We start from the raw sequence: 17,958 nt of genomic DNA, 5'->3' as shown, positions 1-17,958 counted from the left end.
AAATGACCAGTCTAGATCTATTCTGGGCAACAGTGTGAACAATGAGGTGGTCATCTGTTATTCTTTGGGATATGTAGGTTACATACAGAGGAAGCAGAGGGCACTGCATCCCAGTGCCTCCAGAGTCTAAAAGTGATCAGGCTGGAATCCTCGGGAGATGATGGGATTGCTGAAACAGCCTGGCCCCTTGACATAAACCCTGTAAGTGGTTCTTAACAGAGTTGGCTTTACAGGACCTTTGACTTTTTAACCTATTTGGAGGAAGGTCACTTACATGGGGGGAAAGGTCAGAGAAATAATGCTTACATTTAGAGAGAAGTGTGAGCTGGGATGTAGCTCAGTGATAGAAGCCTGGCTTAGCACGTTCAAGGCTATGGGTTTCATTCCTTCCATGAAAAAACAAAACCAAAATCAAAGTCTAAATAGTAAATGAAATGTTTGAGTTCCTTTTTATTAAGTTTTAAGAATGTACTACATTTACTTTGTGTACATGTGTACCTGTGTGTACACTTTGCACAGCATGTACGTGGGAGTCAGAGGACAATTCCTTCCATTATGTGGCCACAGAGACTGAACTCAGTCGTCACCCACTGAGTCATCTCTCAGTCCTTTCTCTGATAGGGTTTCATGTACTCTAGACTGGCCTCAAACTCAGCTGAGGATGACCTTGAACTTCTGATCTTCCCGTGTCTACCCCCAGTGCTGATATTACAGACATGCACCATCACACCTGCATTATGCAGAGCTGGAGAATAAACCTGGAACTTTCTTCTGCTAGGCACACACTCTACCAACTGAACAACACCTCAGTCCCTAGAATACCCAAGTTCTAATGAACTTCTGCCAACAAAAATAGATTTCATTTGCTTTAAAACTAATTCTTAAAACACTTGCCTATTTGTGGAAGCAAAAACTGTAGAGCCAGAAAAGGCTTGGTTAAGATGACCCAAATCAACATGGCAGAAGTGATTGGTTTGGATTGAGGGAAGGGAGAAACAGTACAGCAAGATTAAACCACAAATACTCATAGATGAAGAGATACAAAAAGTCAACCAAGTGAGAAGAAAATTTCTGAAGAGAAGTTAGGGCTGAGGAGATGGCCCAGTCAGTAAAATCATTGTTTCACTAACATGAGGAATTGAGTGTGGATTCCGAAACCCACTTAAAAGTCACACAACCTGGGTGCAGTCCCAGCACTGGGGACGCTGAGACAGGAGGATCCCTGAAATGTACTGGCCAGTAAGTTTTATCCAGTCAACCTGGGTTCAGTAAAGGGCCATGTTTTAAAGCCCAAAGTAGAGAGCAATAAGAGAGAGAGAGACATTCCTGACACTCACCTTGGGCCTCCACACATACATACACCCTGCACCCCCCAGAAAACATACACATACATAACACACACACACACACACACACACACACACACACACACACACACACACGTGTGCATGCATCATCTCTCTAAAATCAAATCCACATAGAATGTTAGGTAAATTGTTCATTTTTTGTCGGTGTCCTCCTTCTCTTGATTTTTGGTAGCAACAGTTACATTTAGTTACTGCATTCCTCTGCACTGTTTTGTTTCCAGCCAGGTAGGGCTCATAGAACAGAATACACATTTAATACTACCTTAACCTAAAACTAATTAGGAAAACAAGTCTATTGTTCCCCTCAACAAAACCAAGCATCAAATACTAGAGTCAAATCCAACTGACTTGTAGAGGGCTTATTTGGGAATATCTGCACTGTGCTTCCTTCAATTATTAGGCCTAGTTTGGGTGCTGACTGCAAATTTAAGCACTTTTAACAGAAGATGTCCACGACTCATTCAGACTAAACCTAATTCATTCATACAGTATTGTTTGGGCAAAGGTGGGGATCATCTAAGGCCAGCAAAGTGGAATATTATAGCACCCGCGACTTCATAAAGGCCTCTGATTAAGGTTGCCAGCACAAATGGAAAAGGATGTAACTTCTCTTTGTCCTCAGCCCATGCTGCATCTTGGCTGGCGAAATTTCCTCCTGGCAGCTGGGAACTTTTCCCAATCGCATCCCTCTCCTCCTTGCTCTGGCACAAACACACTGGGGTAGGCTACTTGGGAAAACACCAAGCCAGGCCACAGCAATGCTTACATATCTTTTGCCTATTGTACCTCTGTCCTGTGCATGTTCCATGGAAACCTGCAAACCATGGCGTTTGGGTGTAATTGAAAGGCTCTGTGCTAATTTAGGGCACTGCGACAACAGCCTCACTGAAACGTACAGCAGCAAACGGTTGACAACTCAGCTCTTGGGTGATGAGAGGTTGATGGGAATCTGATTTGATAGGATGACCCTTCCTGACATGTGAACAAAGAAACCTGCATATCTATTTTTAACCAGGCTCTGGAGACTTCTAGTAATTGACATTTGGAACGGAGGCTCGTATTTGTCCCTGTTCCTGGGGATATTTGCATCTTTCTCTGTTGGAGTTCCCCAGATCTAATCCTTCCTAGCAGCTTGGGAAGGCATTTGGTGCTGGCTTGGGCTGCTGGCTCACAGAAAGCAGCTCTTCCCTCACACTCAGGCACTCCCTGCGGTCTGCCTGTATTGTCTGGGGCTGAGCCTTTAAACCTGGAGCCTGGCCTTTCATTCCAGTGGGAATGAATTCCCACTTTGAATTTCTATAAGTACCTACAGTTGAGGGTTGCTGTATGAATAAATGGATGAAGGAATGAACAGGTTGACTCTGTGTGTGTGTGTGTGTGTGTGTGTGTGTGTGTGTGTGTGTGTGTGTACTGCTGGGGACAGAATCGAGGACTTTGCACATAACAAGTGAGTACTCTACCACTGTACTCAATTACCTAGCCCCAAGTTTAGATTTTATGGTATTAGTAAGGCAAAGCAAGACACCATGGTTGAGTCATTGAGTTGAAGCCTGGCAGAAGGAATAATGAGGCTAGCACCTGGCATTTGGGAGTTCAACATCACAGACACATCTCCCACAGCAGCAGGAGATGATAGTGAGTGAAAAGCAGTAAACAGTGTGAGTTGCTCTCCCTTTCCCTACAGTGCTGCTTATTCCACAGGATCAGCTTTCCTGTAATTGGTCTCTTATTCTGTCTCTTCCAGAATTAAGCCTCTTCCCATGAGAGGATTCAATGATTAATCCACAGTGAGGTATAATCTACAGATCTGTATGCTACTGCTCAGAGCCCTCTTAACATATTAATAGGAACAAAGCCTGCAGCTAATGGAGTCAGTCCTTTATCTGGGGATGCCACATGTCCAGTGGGGTTGATATTCTCAGCTAAAGGTAGAGGTGAAGTGTTTTCTGAAATGTCAGCATTTAAATATTTAGGGTTCAGCTATTTCTATAGCCATAAGACCAGTCTCCCCTAAACGGGAAGCAGAAATTTGTGAAATCTGAGATGTTCAAGATGTCATTCTAGTCCTCAATATGGATCACTATGGTTGTTTAGGAGTTAAATCTTTCCACTCCAGTGTAAAAGCTAGAGTAGGAACCTGGGGAGATAGCTTAATAGATAAAGTGCCTGCTGAAGCTTGAAGACCCAAGTTCAGATCTCTGTCACTCATGTAGAGAAGCTGGGTGCAGTGGCACACATCTGTAATCCAAGTGCTGTGGATTCAGAGGCAGGCAATGCCTCAGAGCTCATTAGCCATTCACTGGCCACTCAGTCTAGCCAAGCATGTGAGCTAGCACCAGGTTCAGTGAGAGATCCCATTTCTAAAACTATGGTGGATAGTAATACAGGAGGTCATCTAGCATTGACCTCTGGCCTCTGAATGCACAGTTGCATGTGAATGTACATGTACACGTGTACACACACACACACACACACACACACACACACACACACATGTGAGAGAGAGAGAGAGAGAGAGAGAGAGAGAGAGAGTCAGAGACAGAGACAGAGACACAGAGAGAATAAAGGCAGAGTATTTTACAGGGTTGTGAAAGAACAAAATCCCTGTAATGGCCAGCAAGGCACCAGGCGAGTTCAGTTTCTTTCTGAGACTCTTCCCCTAGAGCGCCCATTATGTCTGGCCACACCAAAGATATTTTGTGGTTAGGCTGTCATCTCCTCTGAGTTAGGATGTATCATGGGCTCCTCTGCTGGATGGTGCTTTTCATAGCTCAACACTTTATTTCTACCCTACTCCTTCTGCCTAGCTAACCCCAACCATTCTGCACATGCCAGATCAAATGTCTTTTCCACTTTCAGATAATTCTTTGACAACCGAGAACCATCTCCCTTATTCTTATCACTTATGGCACTAGACTGTTGGCAATTATACTTCAATTTGTGCCACTGTTTTCTACCTCCCAGAATACCCCTCTCTCCTTGGACAAAGACTGCATGTGAATGGCTCACCATTGGTATCTCCAGATTTTTCATATTTCCTGACACAGGTGCAGAAAGAAGTCACTGTTACAGGATGACTTTAACTCTGGGGCTGACTATTATCAGGGTAATTACTTTATGATCATATGAAAAATGACATGAATGGAGTAATCATCAAAAACATGTTATTAGTTAAACATCGTGGTTTACATCTATAATCTCAACACTAAGGAGGATGAGGAAGAGGAATTCTGTAAATTCAAGACCAGCCTGGGGTGTTGAGTGAGCCTCTGTCTATAAACAACAACAAAAACAATTGTGCATAGACTACCTGTTCAGCACCTCAAGTGAAATAAACATGTATGATTTTCTTTGATATGTTTGGTATGTATGTATGTATATATGTATATATGAATACATAAAATGTATAATATAATTGGTATAGTTTTCCAAAGATATTTTTGTATCTACTGTTATATTTGCTCATGAAAAAAAAATGTCTGTGAGTGGGTGGTGGGAGGCTCAGTCAGTCAGAGGAGGCATGGATTTGATCCCCAGAACCCATGTAAAAATGCCAGGTGTGGTGGTGTGTGTTTGTTAATTCTAGTACTCAGAGATGGCAATAAAAGGATCCCAAGAGTTTGGTGGTCAGCTTAATTGGTGAGCTCCAGGCCAAGAAGAGGTCCTGTCTCAAGTGACGTGAACAAATTCTTGAGGATGACACTCAAGATTGCCCCGTGGCTTTCACATGCATACACACACAGTACTGAGCACTGTCATACACACATGTACTTATACACATGTGCATGCACATATTCAAGAAACAAGCAAAATCAGGTATTTTATTGTGATGAAATTAAAGTATATAAATATATGTATGTTTAATTATATATACACTGTGTAGTTATGGAATTATATAAGATTCTAGCATACAATATACATATAATTTACTTGTATATATTATATACTATAATAATACACCATGCTGTCTATGTGTGATAATACATACAAATATGCTAAGTATATGCATTCACCTGCAGGATTATTGAAAAGACAGAAATCATTACTGAGCTTCATCAATGAGAGGGATGACTAAGATGGCAATAGCTCTATGTGAGTGTTGTTTAAAGGACACACCCACCTTTGCCTGTCCTGCTGCCTTGTATAAATTCCCCTTTAATTTTTGCATTATCATTTCTTGGTGCTTCTAGGAATAAAACCCAGTGCATTGAGTATCCTGGGCAAGTGTTCTACTCTTGAGCTGTAATCACAAATCTACCCTTTGTTGTTTGCTTATGATAAAAATAGTTAAGTGTCATGAGAATTCTTTTATTACTAACATTCTGTAGAGCAAGAGAGAATAAAGCAGAAGTCAGCTGGAAAATAGCTGAGCCCAAGCATGTTGTCTCATGAGCACAGTTTTAGATAGGATTCAACTCTGACCTGTGGTTTGTTGAGAAGGCTGCTCTGTAACGTAGTTTGTATGGTTATTGTGAAAGTAAACAGATATATAATTTTGAGGAGATGGAGTCACTTCCATCCCTTCTTTCTGTGTAGAGAGATAAGATCTACCTCACTGTGTTTGAGGCTGTCCTCCAACTCCTGGTCTTCCTGCCTCAGCCCCAGTGGTAGACGCCCTCTCATACCTGCCTTCCATTTCTCCTTTTCAATGTAGGAAGAACATTCAGGAGGAATCAAGAGAAGTTGTATATGTTTGCTGTGGGATATCTTTCTGTATGCTGTGAATATGGGTTGCTCTGATTGGTTGATAAATAAAGCCATTTGACCTATGGCAAGGCAGCTGAGAGGCAGGCAGAAAATTCAAGCAGATAGACAGGAAGAAGAAAAGAGGGAGTGAAGAGATGCCAGCCACTGCCAGGAGAAGCAAGATGTGAAAGTAAGGTTAAGCCACGACCACGTGGCAACCTACAGATGAATAGAAATGGGCTAAGTTATAGGAGCTAGCTAGTGAGAATCCTGAGCCATCAGGCCACACCAGATTTTAAGTAATATAAGCCTCTGTGTGTTTACTTGTCTGAGTGGCTGCGAAACAGGTGGGACACAGGAAAACTTCTGACTACATATGTTCATTATTCGTTTTGCATCTCATGTTTTGTTAAGCACTTTCATAGCTTTATTATTTCCTTATTTAATCCTCCTCCATGGTGAGATATGAAAATACTATTTTTTTTTTTTTTTTACATTTTCTAGATATTAACTCAAAGAGCATGGAAGCCAGTTATCATACACAAGGAAAGAGAGAGGAATAGCCTAATCTGTGGGAGCACCTACCACTCCAAGCTAATTAATTGATTGCATTGGGTTAAGCTCTCCTCCTGGGGCCTTATAGGCTCCTTTAGCTGGCCTACCATTGATTGATTGTCTCATCATATTCTACAAGGTCCTGGAGTATATGTAAGGAAACGGCTCCATTAAATTCAGACTTGACTCCAATGCTATTATCACATTCCTGTCCTCTCAAATTCGCATGTAATCTCCGGGGAGGTAGTACCAGAGGTGGGACATTGAGGAGGCACCAAGGTCACTGGGCCTCCAATTCTCTTGTCAGGACCAGTGCTTCAATAAAAGGGTCCCCAAACATGGTCAGGCATGTTTAAGATGTTATGGCAATAGATAAAAAAGAATCCGCAGAAAGATAGCCAGCCCCACTTGACTATCCGAGGACTCAGCTAAAAGCTGGCAGTCTACAAACTGGAAAAGAGCTCTCACCAGAATCCAACCCTACTGATGCTGTGATCTTGGTCTTCATAAGAAATAAATGATTGTTGTTAGTTATAATAACAATCTCAGGCGACAAGACTGTTGTCTCTGATGTCTGTAGAGCCAATCTCTAGAGGGCTTCTGACTCTTACCTCTGGCCCTCTGCAATGCTCAAGTACACTCTCAGTGAAGCGGGTTGTGTGGTTCTTCTGCTTATAATGGGCAGTTCTCATTCAAGGACTGTTTGGTAATTTACCAATAAATCTTTACACCTTACTTGTCCTGCAGAAATCCATCACCATCCTGGCAATTCCCAGACCTTGCTAATGTTCCCAGCCTGTTACTTATTATACTCTACACCCTTGCTGTATGTTTGATGCTTTCCAAAGTTGTTGAATGTTCCAGGTAGACAGCAACTTTTTGGCTTCATTCCAAAGCAGGCATCAGAGTAATAGCATATGGCTTCCATGATACCATCATCTCAAATATTTTTTATTGTTTAGTCTATAAAACCACAGAAATTTTATCTGAAAAAAATTTGGGGCAAGAAATAAAAGTCAAGTTTCCCAAGGACACTTCGCTTGGAGAAGGTTGAGGTGAGGGTTTACATCAGGGTGATCTGTCTTGAAGCCCTGAGCACATCCTCTCACATTTGGCTAGCATTTTTTCTTTTTAAAAATACTTACAATTAGGAAGAACAGAGAAAAGAAAGTTGTGTATGCTCATTAAATTTGTTTTGCACAGTATGCTTTGCTGAGCACTTTTCATAATCAACTAGTCAAAAGAGGGAAAGGTACAAGGTTGTGGGAACTTCCAGGATGAGGTCAGAATTTTCTACAGAGGAGGGATGCCCTATGGAGGTAGTGAAAGGAAGAAGGAAATAAAGAATTGGGGAAAAAAGATACGTGGAGAACCCATAGTATCTGACCAGAGACGGTAGTGTCTGCTCTCTGTGCTAACATACTACAGGGCTGTAGACAGTCATGGTTTTAACTGCAGTCTTGTCTATGTGACCCTGCCACAGCTCCCGGGTGGAGGCCTTCTGTGATGCTTCACATTCTCTTTACCTACATTTCTTAAATTAAGTGGCCTGGAGAATATTCTCTGTGGGGTTTCATATTTGATTTCTTGATGAAATTCAGTAGGGAAATGTTAGGTATAGATACAGAATTTTGTTAGCATATATGTATTTCAACCAACCAGTAGCATAATGTAGGACTAAACTCGACTTCAGTTTAAAACCTTTCACTCAACACAGGCTGTCCTTGTGGTAGTCATTGTGTATACTCAGCTATTTGTCAATTTATGTTCTTGGAGAAAATTTGTTTTCTGCTATGGTGATTTGAATACTATCTCTGGGGTTTGCTTAGGAATAATATCATTGGCCTAAACCGTAGAATATCTTTTGATAATTACATTAACCATATGTGTTTTAAAACATAATATTATAAAGTATATTAAAATACAAGCTTTAATTTTTCATGAAGTTTTATAAAATATACTTTTATAAGTTTCTATATTGAAAGGTTATTAAATATTATGACATTCAGAAAGTATAGCATTCATTTTCATACAACTAATTATGTAACAATGGACTGGTCTTTATTGATCCTTTTTTTTTTTTATTGAGGCAGGATCTTATGTGCCTCCTTTGTAGCCCAGGCTGGCTTTGAACTTTGAATGCCCCTGCCTTTACCTCCCAAGTGCTAGGATTATACATATACCCCACCATAGTAACAGATTCGATTTTCAGGTAGGTTCAATAAAAAGAAATCCAGAAGCAACTATGCCACAAACATGTAGTGATCAAGAAATCATGTATGGGGCTGAGGATATGGCTCAGTCAGTAAGGTAGTCTCAGAATCCAAGTTTGAAACACAGAGTCCCAATAAAAAAGGCAACCATGGTCATGTGTATTTGTAATCCTGGCACTAGAGATGCAGAGAAAGGTAGATTGCTGGAATTTGATGGCCAGTCAGTCTAACCTACTTGGCAAGTTCTGGGCTAATGACATACTCTATCTTAAACAACAAGATAGTTCATGAGAAAAGAAGCCCAAGGATGTCCTCTGGGTTCCATGTGCACTGTACACTTACATGAACACACACACACACACACACACACACACACACACACACACACACCTGGATTAAGGTTTTCATGTTACATTTAGGATGTCTCCATAATAGCAGTGAATCAAATACCCCGTTGTTTCAATCCATGGTGAAATGAAGCTATTATCCAGTTCAGTATCCTTAACAGCAAACAGCAGGAGTCTGGGCAGGATGTAGGCAGCACTAGAGGACAATAATGATAATTTGTTTGCATCTTTCTTTCTGAGAATGGCCGTAGGAACACCATCCTTGACATATCATGGCTTTGCTTCATTGCCCCATCTGTGCAAGGCAGTCCAGGTCTGTTTATAAACAAGCTTTTTCCCCCTCCTACCCTTAAGGGTGTGCAGTTTGGAATATATTGATAGTTCTAAGCTGAACCAGTAAGACCTACAGTTCTGGCCTCTGTAAGACTGAACTCAGACCATCTGTTGCAATGCTGAAATGAAAAGAATTCAGGTACCATCCTAAGTCCAAAAATATAAAAACTCCGTATTGTAGCTATAACAACTGTCTTAGTGTTCTGTTGCTGTGAAGAGATGCTATGACCACAGCAACTCTTATAAAAGAAAGCATTTACTTGGTGCTTGCTTACAGTTTCAGAGGGTTAGTCCATTATCATGGTGGGGAGTGTAGCAACAGGCAGGCACAGGAAGGGCCTGGCTTGGACTTTTGAAACCTCAAAGCCCACCCTTAGTGACACCCTTCTTCCAACAAGGCCACACCTCCTATCCTTTCTCAAGCAGCCTCACTCTCTGGTGACTAAGCATTCAGCTATATGACCTTATGTGGGCCATTCTTATTCAAACCACCGCAGCCCAGGGAATGGCTTAGCATGTACTGAACTTGGCTGTGAATGTTCAGAGATATAGAGCAGCATCAGGACTTGTTGGGACCATGGACTTTATAAAGAACATCTGTGAAGTCTTCACATACTTCACAGGTCAGGGTGGAAGGAGTGATTTTGCCATAAGGCCCTTTAAACAGGCTCACTATTCCTCTTAGCACAAATCCCAGCCATTCTGCCTGCTCAGATCATTTTTCTTTCTCCTGCTTCAGGTAGCAAACTGACAGTGGGTTGAGGAGTTTAAACGTTGGGGCAATAGAAATTATGTAAATGTTGTGTTTCAGCAAGAAAAAATTCAACCCCTTGAGGTCTTCTAAAGAGCATTAATCTAGAAATTAGGTACAAATTTTTACTTTTTCATACTAATAATGATTTCATAAAGAAAAACTCGTTAGGAATTGTGACAAATAAGAAGTTCGATTGAACATTTAAATTCAGGAACCTCAGTGAGTGCCCGGGGAGATATTTACCCAGCCAATGACTCTCTGATGTTATTAAGAAGTAATTTATTCAAGAAAGTCTCCATTCATGAGTTTACATAAGAACAATATCTACTTTACAAAGGCTTGCATTCTCAGTATATCACATACCTAATTTACAATGACTTTTGGTTAAAATTTTCATTAGGTTGGTTCAATAGCATTTGATAATTTTAATTCGGTTTTATGAGATCCCAGGTTCCCATTTATAGGAAGAGAAACTGCCAAGGAAATAAATTTTTAAAGAGCACATTCATCTCTCCAGTGAGGTCTGCATAGCAAGTCTGAAGTGGAGGAAAATTAACCTTTTCTATTTCTATGGCAGTCCTTCTAGGTATAGATTCTGGGCAACCATGAAAACCAATGCAGATCCAGAGTATCAGTGTGTTGCATATTCTGATCACTGAGGCTAGTCTACAGCAAAGTCTTCTATGAGATACTAGAAAGAGAGAGAAGAAAAAAGGACCCCAGAGTAAGTGTAGAAACATCATGGATGTAGAAAAACAGCAGACATACGTCACTGCTGTGGTTTCCTGAAACAAGAGTCAGAGAGCTTATAGGAGACCAGTCCTCAGGAATTGAGGTAGGAAAACAACCAAGTAAGGCTGATCCAAGAAGGTGAAATTGCAGCCAGGGCTCTGAATCCCAGCAAACCATCCTAGAACAACTGTAAGAGCCCCCCTTAGGCACAGAATCTCCAGGATGAAACAGGTCTCAGGCACATGGTGGACTCAACCATCCAGGGTGATGAGGAATTTTTCTCTGTTTAGTCTGAAAAGGTGAGTTAAAAAGGGATTGTGGAAAACAGATCCACCAAAAGCTCTTACAGAAACTAACTTTTCTGTGAAAGCTCATGGTGGTAATTTCAAACACCTTTGCATGTCATCTGCAAAATAGTACATGGCTGTGTAGTATTAATACAGCCATATAAGGTGGTTACCATGTTGGCATTGTGGAAATACCAATGAAATTCCCCATCACACCAGACTGAAGCATCCTGAAAACTTGGCACTTATTTGCCTAGATGGCTACAATAAAACTCAAAAAGGACAGTCCATACCATTTGCCAATATTAAATTTTGAAGTGATCTTTTATGTAGAGAAAGATTCTGAAATCACTATCAATATAGAAAAACAAACAAAGTAAATCATGTACCTTCTGAATACTGGTTTTCGTTTACTAAGAGTCTTACTTGTATTATTCTCTTTATTTAGCAATCCCATGGTTTGTTTAGGAGACAGATTCTTTTGTACCCACATCATCCCACATCACAGAAAGAGCTGCCTCTTTTCTCAACAAAAGTCCTGGGCTATTGAGTCAGCTTCAAACAACTGGATTCAAATGACCACCTTCTCGGTACTTGGAACTTGGCTTATGATATGTAATTTAAAAGCTTTGAAACCGAAGTTACAACCCCTGGGTCACAGCTGGAAATGGCCTTTCCAGTCAGGTATGTTCTGATATCATGAGAGGCAAATTTGCAGAATGTATTGGGTGACTGCCATTGCCATTTTAAGTTACGCTCTTTACTTTATAGTACATCATGAAACCATAAAAGTGACATTAAACTTCGGATTTCAGTGTTTAAATCACACATTTTATTCATCATTTGGCAGTTAAATGCTTCTTAAATACTATGGAAATTTGATGATTTGACACATGTAGGGATGAATTACTAAGTGCAGTAAAACTACACCATACAGATCTACCACAAGGCAGAGGAAGAACTGTTTTCCTTCTGTCTCTGAGAAAGGAAGGCAGTACCAAAGTCAGAGCTGATCCCTGTACCCTTAGATGCCCATTCCTACGTGCTCATCAAACCATAATGTGCATGGACCAGGTAAAAGTTTACTATTTTCATTTCCCACCACTGCAGTAAACTTGTCCTGACAAGTCTTGAAAATTCCTCATCGTTCCAATGAAACAGATGGTTTGGATCCTAGGGTCATCTGTGCCTAGTTTATAAACACAGAAAACAGTACATTCTGATGTGGAAATCTCAGTTGGCATTGTTCAAAGCTTACTGTGCTAGCACCCCCTTTGGCTTGCCCAGACTCTGTAAGTTGTATATCTTGATGCTCAGATTTACCTGCTTCAAAATATAATGCTCTAGTCTTAGTATGGAAGCTGTCCTTATCTGACAAACATTTTGTTGTTTATTTTTGATTTCTAAAACATTTTTGACTGATGCTTTTTCCAGTGGGATGGGCTTTCCACACCCCCCACTTATCACTAAGATAGCAGCAGCAGTCACTGAGATTCAAACTCACTTGGTTCTAACTCTAGCTTTGAGTACATGATCTTCACACTCATGGAAGAACAACTTAGTCTGTGGTTTGTAGTCTCAGGACTGCAGGGATTCTGGGAAAGAGCTCTGACTTCCTGCAACAATTGCTCATCTGTGGATTCCTACTACAACAATTGCAACCCCCTACCTTCTGCACTTCCTTTTAAGGCCTGACTTCCAGGCAGCACGTAGGAATCTTAGCAGAGCACTTTCTCAAAGTATTTTTAATCCTATGTCAAGGTCCCAGATACGTCAGTTTTTCTTCTTTTGTGGGAGTATGAGACCATGAAAGTAGACATTCTAGAAATGTAGAGCAAAAAGGGACCACCAAAGAGATAAAAGGGCCAGAAACCCAAACCCTAAAGTTATTCTTGCTTAATGATTTTTGCCCTTGGCTTTGTTAACAAAACTCTAGGGACTTCAAGAACCTAATTTTTTTTTTGCCACCCTCTCAGGAAGTCTAACCCCAATGTTAATGAAAGTCTGGATTTACAAAATATGCAACATAACAAAGCTGATCCACTTATAACCAAGCTGATCACATAGGACTCAGACCAGAGCTACTGTCTAGAAAAATACCTATGTGTTTTAGAAGTCTGTGACTTTTTTTGTTTAGCATCTGTGTTCTGAATCTGCACCATCGTCACCTAACAAGGCATTTTCCATTATTCTTTTCCTCAGTTCACTGCATACTGTTCCTTGTGTCCCTTAGAAATGAGCTTGTCGGTAATCAGAAATCACTTTCACTACAGTTCAGTGCACTTACTGTAGATGTGACAAATGCTTGTTTACAGAGCTGGTAATTGGATTAAAACATTGAAAAGAAACAGAAACAGGGAATGTGTTGAAAAAAAAATGAGAAATACAACCATGAAAATCAACAAAACCAAAATGAATTAAAGAGTTCTAATGAATGAAACTGCTATTAACAGGAATCACTCATAGTAACAAATACTCCAGAGTGCGGGGTCCTCAGTATTCAATGCAACAATACTTAATAAGCTAAGGATGGGAGGAAAGGGACTTGGGAAGAGATGTTCTGTGAGAATGACTTGAAAACAGTTGATTAATTTCTAGGTTTCTTCTTCCTTGAAACTAGGCTGTGTGTAAGTCACTCCTATGTCTAGATACTGAAATACACTAGTAGGAAAAACTCCGAGGTAAATTATTTAACAGAGGAGATTATTATTATTGATTTTAGACACTATTTTAACAGCTCAAGAATACAAGTTTCTCTTTTCTGAGGTTTCTTTTCTTAGTTTTACTGACTTTGGGGGACAGAAGGAATGTGACATTGTGGCCTGTGTGACATTGTGTACACTCAAGAGTGGAGTCAATATATAAGCATACGTGACAGCTTCCATTCTCAAAAGTAGATCCATAGAACCACTTTTCTGAATAGACTTCAAATAACCCTTTTATAATCCTTTTATTTCCTTAAAGAAGAAGCTCATGTCTTGAGTAAACAAAAACACCTTACAATAAAGCCAGAGCAATAGTAATATGAGAATGTGAAATCAAAAGTGATCTATTATAGACACGTCAACACCCAACAACAAAACTCTCCTGCAAACATGACGGATCAGACTCAGCAATACTCAGAATCCAGTGGAGAAAATTCTCAAGAGAAACAACCAAAATGTTTACGTCCCCGCAAAGTGTGAGAAGGAGAAAAGCAGTAAGCAAATAAGGTGTCATCACTACCTTCTGGGTGGACTGCAGGTGCTCCTCTGGGCTGAGGAAGACAGTATTCTTACCTCAGTGCCCGGCTCACTCTTTTCTGCAGCAGTGTAGACCTAAACAGAAACAAATATGCATACAGGGAATGAAGTACAGTCTTTCAATCTGAGAAAGCTTTTTCAATGCAGCTATAATTGTTAAAAACTTCCTGTTTTAAAATAAAATTTATCCCTCTTTCTTTCTCTCTCTCTCTCTCCCTTCCTTCCTTCCCTCCCTCCCTCCTTCCTTCCCTCCCTCCCTCCTTCCTTCCTTCCTCTCTCTCTTTTCTCTCTCTTTTCTTTCTTTCCTTCCTTCCTTTCTTCCTTCCTTTCTTTCTTTCTTTCTTTCTTTCTTTCTTTCTTTCTTTCTTTCTTTCTATCTTTTTTCTTTCTTTCTTTCTCTCTTTCCTTCTCTCTATCTCTTCTTTCTTTCTTTCTTTCTTTCTTTCTTTCTTTCTTTCTTTCTTTCTTTCTTTCTTTCTTTCTTTCTTCTTTCCTTCTTTCTTCTTTTGTTTCTGTGTATGTGTGTGAAGGCCAGAGGACAGCTTTTGGGAGTTGGTTCTCTCCTCCTATTACATTGTTTTTGGGACTGGAACTCAGGTTGTTAGGCATATTGTTGCATTGATTTATACCTTCTACTGCTAGGGTTGGTCTATGATCCTGTAATCTACTATCCTAAGCCAGGAGTTGGCAAACTACAGCTGATAGTCCAACTTTAAACAACATCCTGTTTTTATGTGGTTCATAAGCTAAGAATCATTTTTACTTTTCTAAATGGTTGGGAAAAAATCAGAAGAAGAACAGGTCTTGATGTGAAAATTTTAATGTAAAATTCAAATGTTAGTATCTATAAAGTCTAACTGGAATTCAGCCACACACCTCTGTCTACATTCTGTGACTATCTTTACACTAAAGTGACAGATATGAGTTGTTGGAAAGGAAAGAAAGAACATGGCCTGCACATCTTAAAAGAACTGCTACCTGGCCCTTTAAGAAAACTTTACTGACACCTGGGCGAGGCTGTAATTGATTTCAGGTTTGTTGGAGGAATGGGAAGTAATGTGAACAGATCCTAAATATTGAGGCTAGTCAATAAAATAGGTGACTGATAACCATACAAACCGCCACAATAAAAGTATATATTTTTTTTGTGGGATCATGTACGTCCTCATGGTTGATTATGAAGGTGACCTAAGTAGAAGTCGAATCCTTGGCTTTTAGTGACAGAAAGTGTGGGCTGGCTTTACTACTAAATTTTGATGTTTATCAAGTTAATTTTTGATAATTCTTCAAGATGATCCTTAATATTTGATAAGAATAGCTAGACTATTAACTGAGTATGAAAAACTATAACACATAAGTGGCTATCTAATTAATCATCTATCAATTTACTACCAGTCTATCTATCTATCTATCATCTATTTATCTATCTATCTATCTATCTATCTATCTATCTATCTATCTATCTATCTAATCAAGCATCTATCAATCTATTGGTCCATCCATCTATTATTTATCTATCTAATCAATCTTCTATCTGTCATCTCTTTATATAATCAATCATCTATCATCCATTTATTTATCATCTATCCAGTTAAGCATCTATCAGTTTATCATCCATCTGTCTCTCATTTATGTATAACACACAGGTGGATAGTTACAGAATTCAATTCTGGAAATAGTGAGTGCTTGACTCTAATGAGGATGCAGATCTCAAAGTCTGTTTATTGCACCCATAGAGATAAACACAGATCCAGTTCCTGGTGTTCTGCAATAATGTGCATTTAGGATATACACACAATTTATCTAAGAAGACTGTGAAGAGAAAAACAGCTTACAAGCAGAATATGATGCTTTTCAGACAGTTTATTGACCTTTTTTTTTAACAGTTCTCAATCCTAGAGTTTGAAATATTTGGTGAGAGATTGAAAATACAGATGTTGCAATTTTGTCACAGCAAAGTAAAAATATTTTTAAGAAGCTATTGCACTTCATAAGATATATTAACCTTTAAATATAACCTTAAGGCTACCAGTTTTGAAATGTTTTTTTTGTTTGATGCTCAGGTCCATGTATATGAGTAATAGAAAGAAAACATTTTGATGTCTGGCAACTGAATAGAATAGTCAAAATAAGCCTGACTAGTCAGCTCAAGCTGAGGGACACATTTAGACTGAAGAGAGTAACTTGCTAGGTCAAATTTTCAAGTGACTGTCTTAAAAAGTGACCTTGAGAGACTGTCAATCCTAGCCACTGTATTACACATGTATATTACACTGATTTATAATGTGAGTTCATTGTCCATCTGGATCTATGGAATCAGACCACTCTCAACAGTTAGCAGCTCTTCTGGTCAACAGAATAATTCAGTTGTTGCTTAACAGATAGCAGATAGGAACATCCCAAAGGCCAAGTCAGCTTTATTTGGATCATTTTAAAGTACGATATGTATTCCTTACAGAGAATATACTTAGAGGGATGAGACCAGTTATAGCATTCTTTTATTCCAGGGACACATCAGCCACATAGTGGAGGCTCACAGCTCTTACACTGGGTTAGCAGTCACTCAATGAACCTTAAGAACTCTGAATTCTAGGTCCAGTTTCAGAAGTGTTGATTCAGTGTTTCGCAGTGGGGCTCCAGGAATGTGCATTTTTTTGGTTATAGTTTTTTTTTTATTTTTATAAAATACTTCCCTGAGGCATATGTATTTGAACAGTGGGTCACCAGCTGGAAGCACTGTTTGAGCAGGCCATGGAATCTTTTGGATGTGAGGCCTCACTGGCAGACATGAGGTTATAACCTGGGCCTATTTCCTCTCTGAACTATCTTCTCCCTGACTGCTGCCATGAGGCAACCTCATACTTTCTCTGCCATGCCCTCCCTGCCATGATCAACTACATTCTCTCCATCTATAAGCCAAAATAAATTTCCAGCCAAAATCAATTTCCCCTACCTTGAGTTGTTTCTGTGAAGTATTCGACCATGATGATGAGGATAGTAACTAATATAATTTTCAACAAATACCCAAGTGATATGATACTGATGGTCTCAGAGAACCTTAGAGAAATCCAAGGCTTTCTCTTTTTTTTTTTTTCTCCAAATCTAAACAGAACCTCTTCTTGGCCTCCCAAGGCCCTTCTTCTTTTTAGTATTACCATAGGGTTTGAATGCACATGGCCAGACTTTTCTGTAGCCACACACTTTATGACCTCATGGAAAAGTTTTCTGCCAATTGTCCTGTCCACAAGCCCTAACACATATTTGGCCAGTGTCTTATGCAGGGTTTCTATTGCTGTGATGAAACAACATGACAAAAAAGCAAGTTGGGGAGGAAAGGGTTTATTTGGCCTACACTTCCAGATCATAGTCCATCATTGGAGGAGGTCAAAACAGGAAGTCAAGCAGGTCAAGCAAGTGGACATGGATGCTGGAGCTAATGCAG

At 39.8% G+C, this 17,958-nt stretch overlaps 1 protein-coding gene across 2 annotated transcripts in view; it reads right to left on the bottom strand.

Moving 5' to 3' along the window:
• The window catches only part of Celf2 (CUGBP Elav-like family member 2), a 640,994-nt gene extending 626,403 nt beyond the window's left edge, over positions 1–14,591 (bottom strand). Inside the window, exon 1 of one of the 2 annotated variants that reach the window (XM_028892143.2) lies at positions 14,500–14,591. The gene's annotated coding sequence lies outside the window, so the exon portion shown is untranslated. The remainder of the gene's footprint in view (positions 1–14,499) is intronic. The other variant, XM_028892098.2, reaches the window with a different exon arrangement.
• Between the last annotated feature and the right edge of the window lie 3,367 nt (positions 14,592–17,958).

The sequence above is a fragment of the Peromyscus leucopus genome, chromosome 5 (genome assembly GCF_004664715.2).
Source record: "Peromyscus leucopus breed LL Stock chromosome 5, UCI_PerLeu_2.1, whole genome shotgun sequence".
Lineage (NCBI taxonomy): Eukaryota > Metazoa > Chordata > Mammalia > Rodentia > Cricetidae > Peromyscus > Peromyscus leucopus.
Note: the sequence above shows the minus strand (reverse complement) of the source record. Positions and strands in the feature narration are given on the sequence as shown.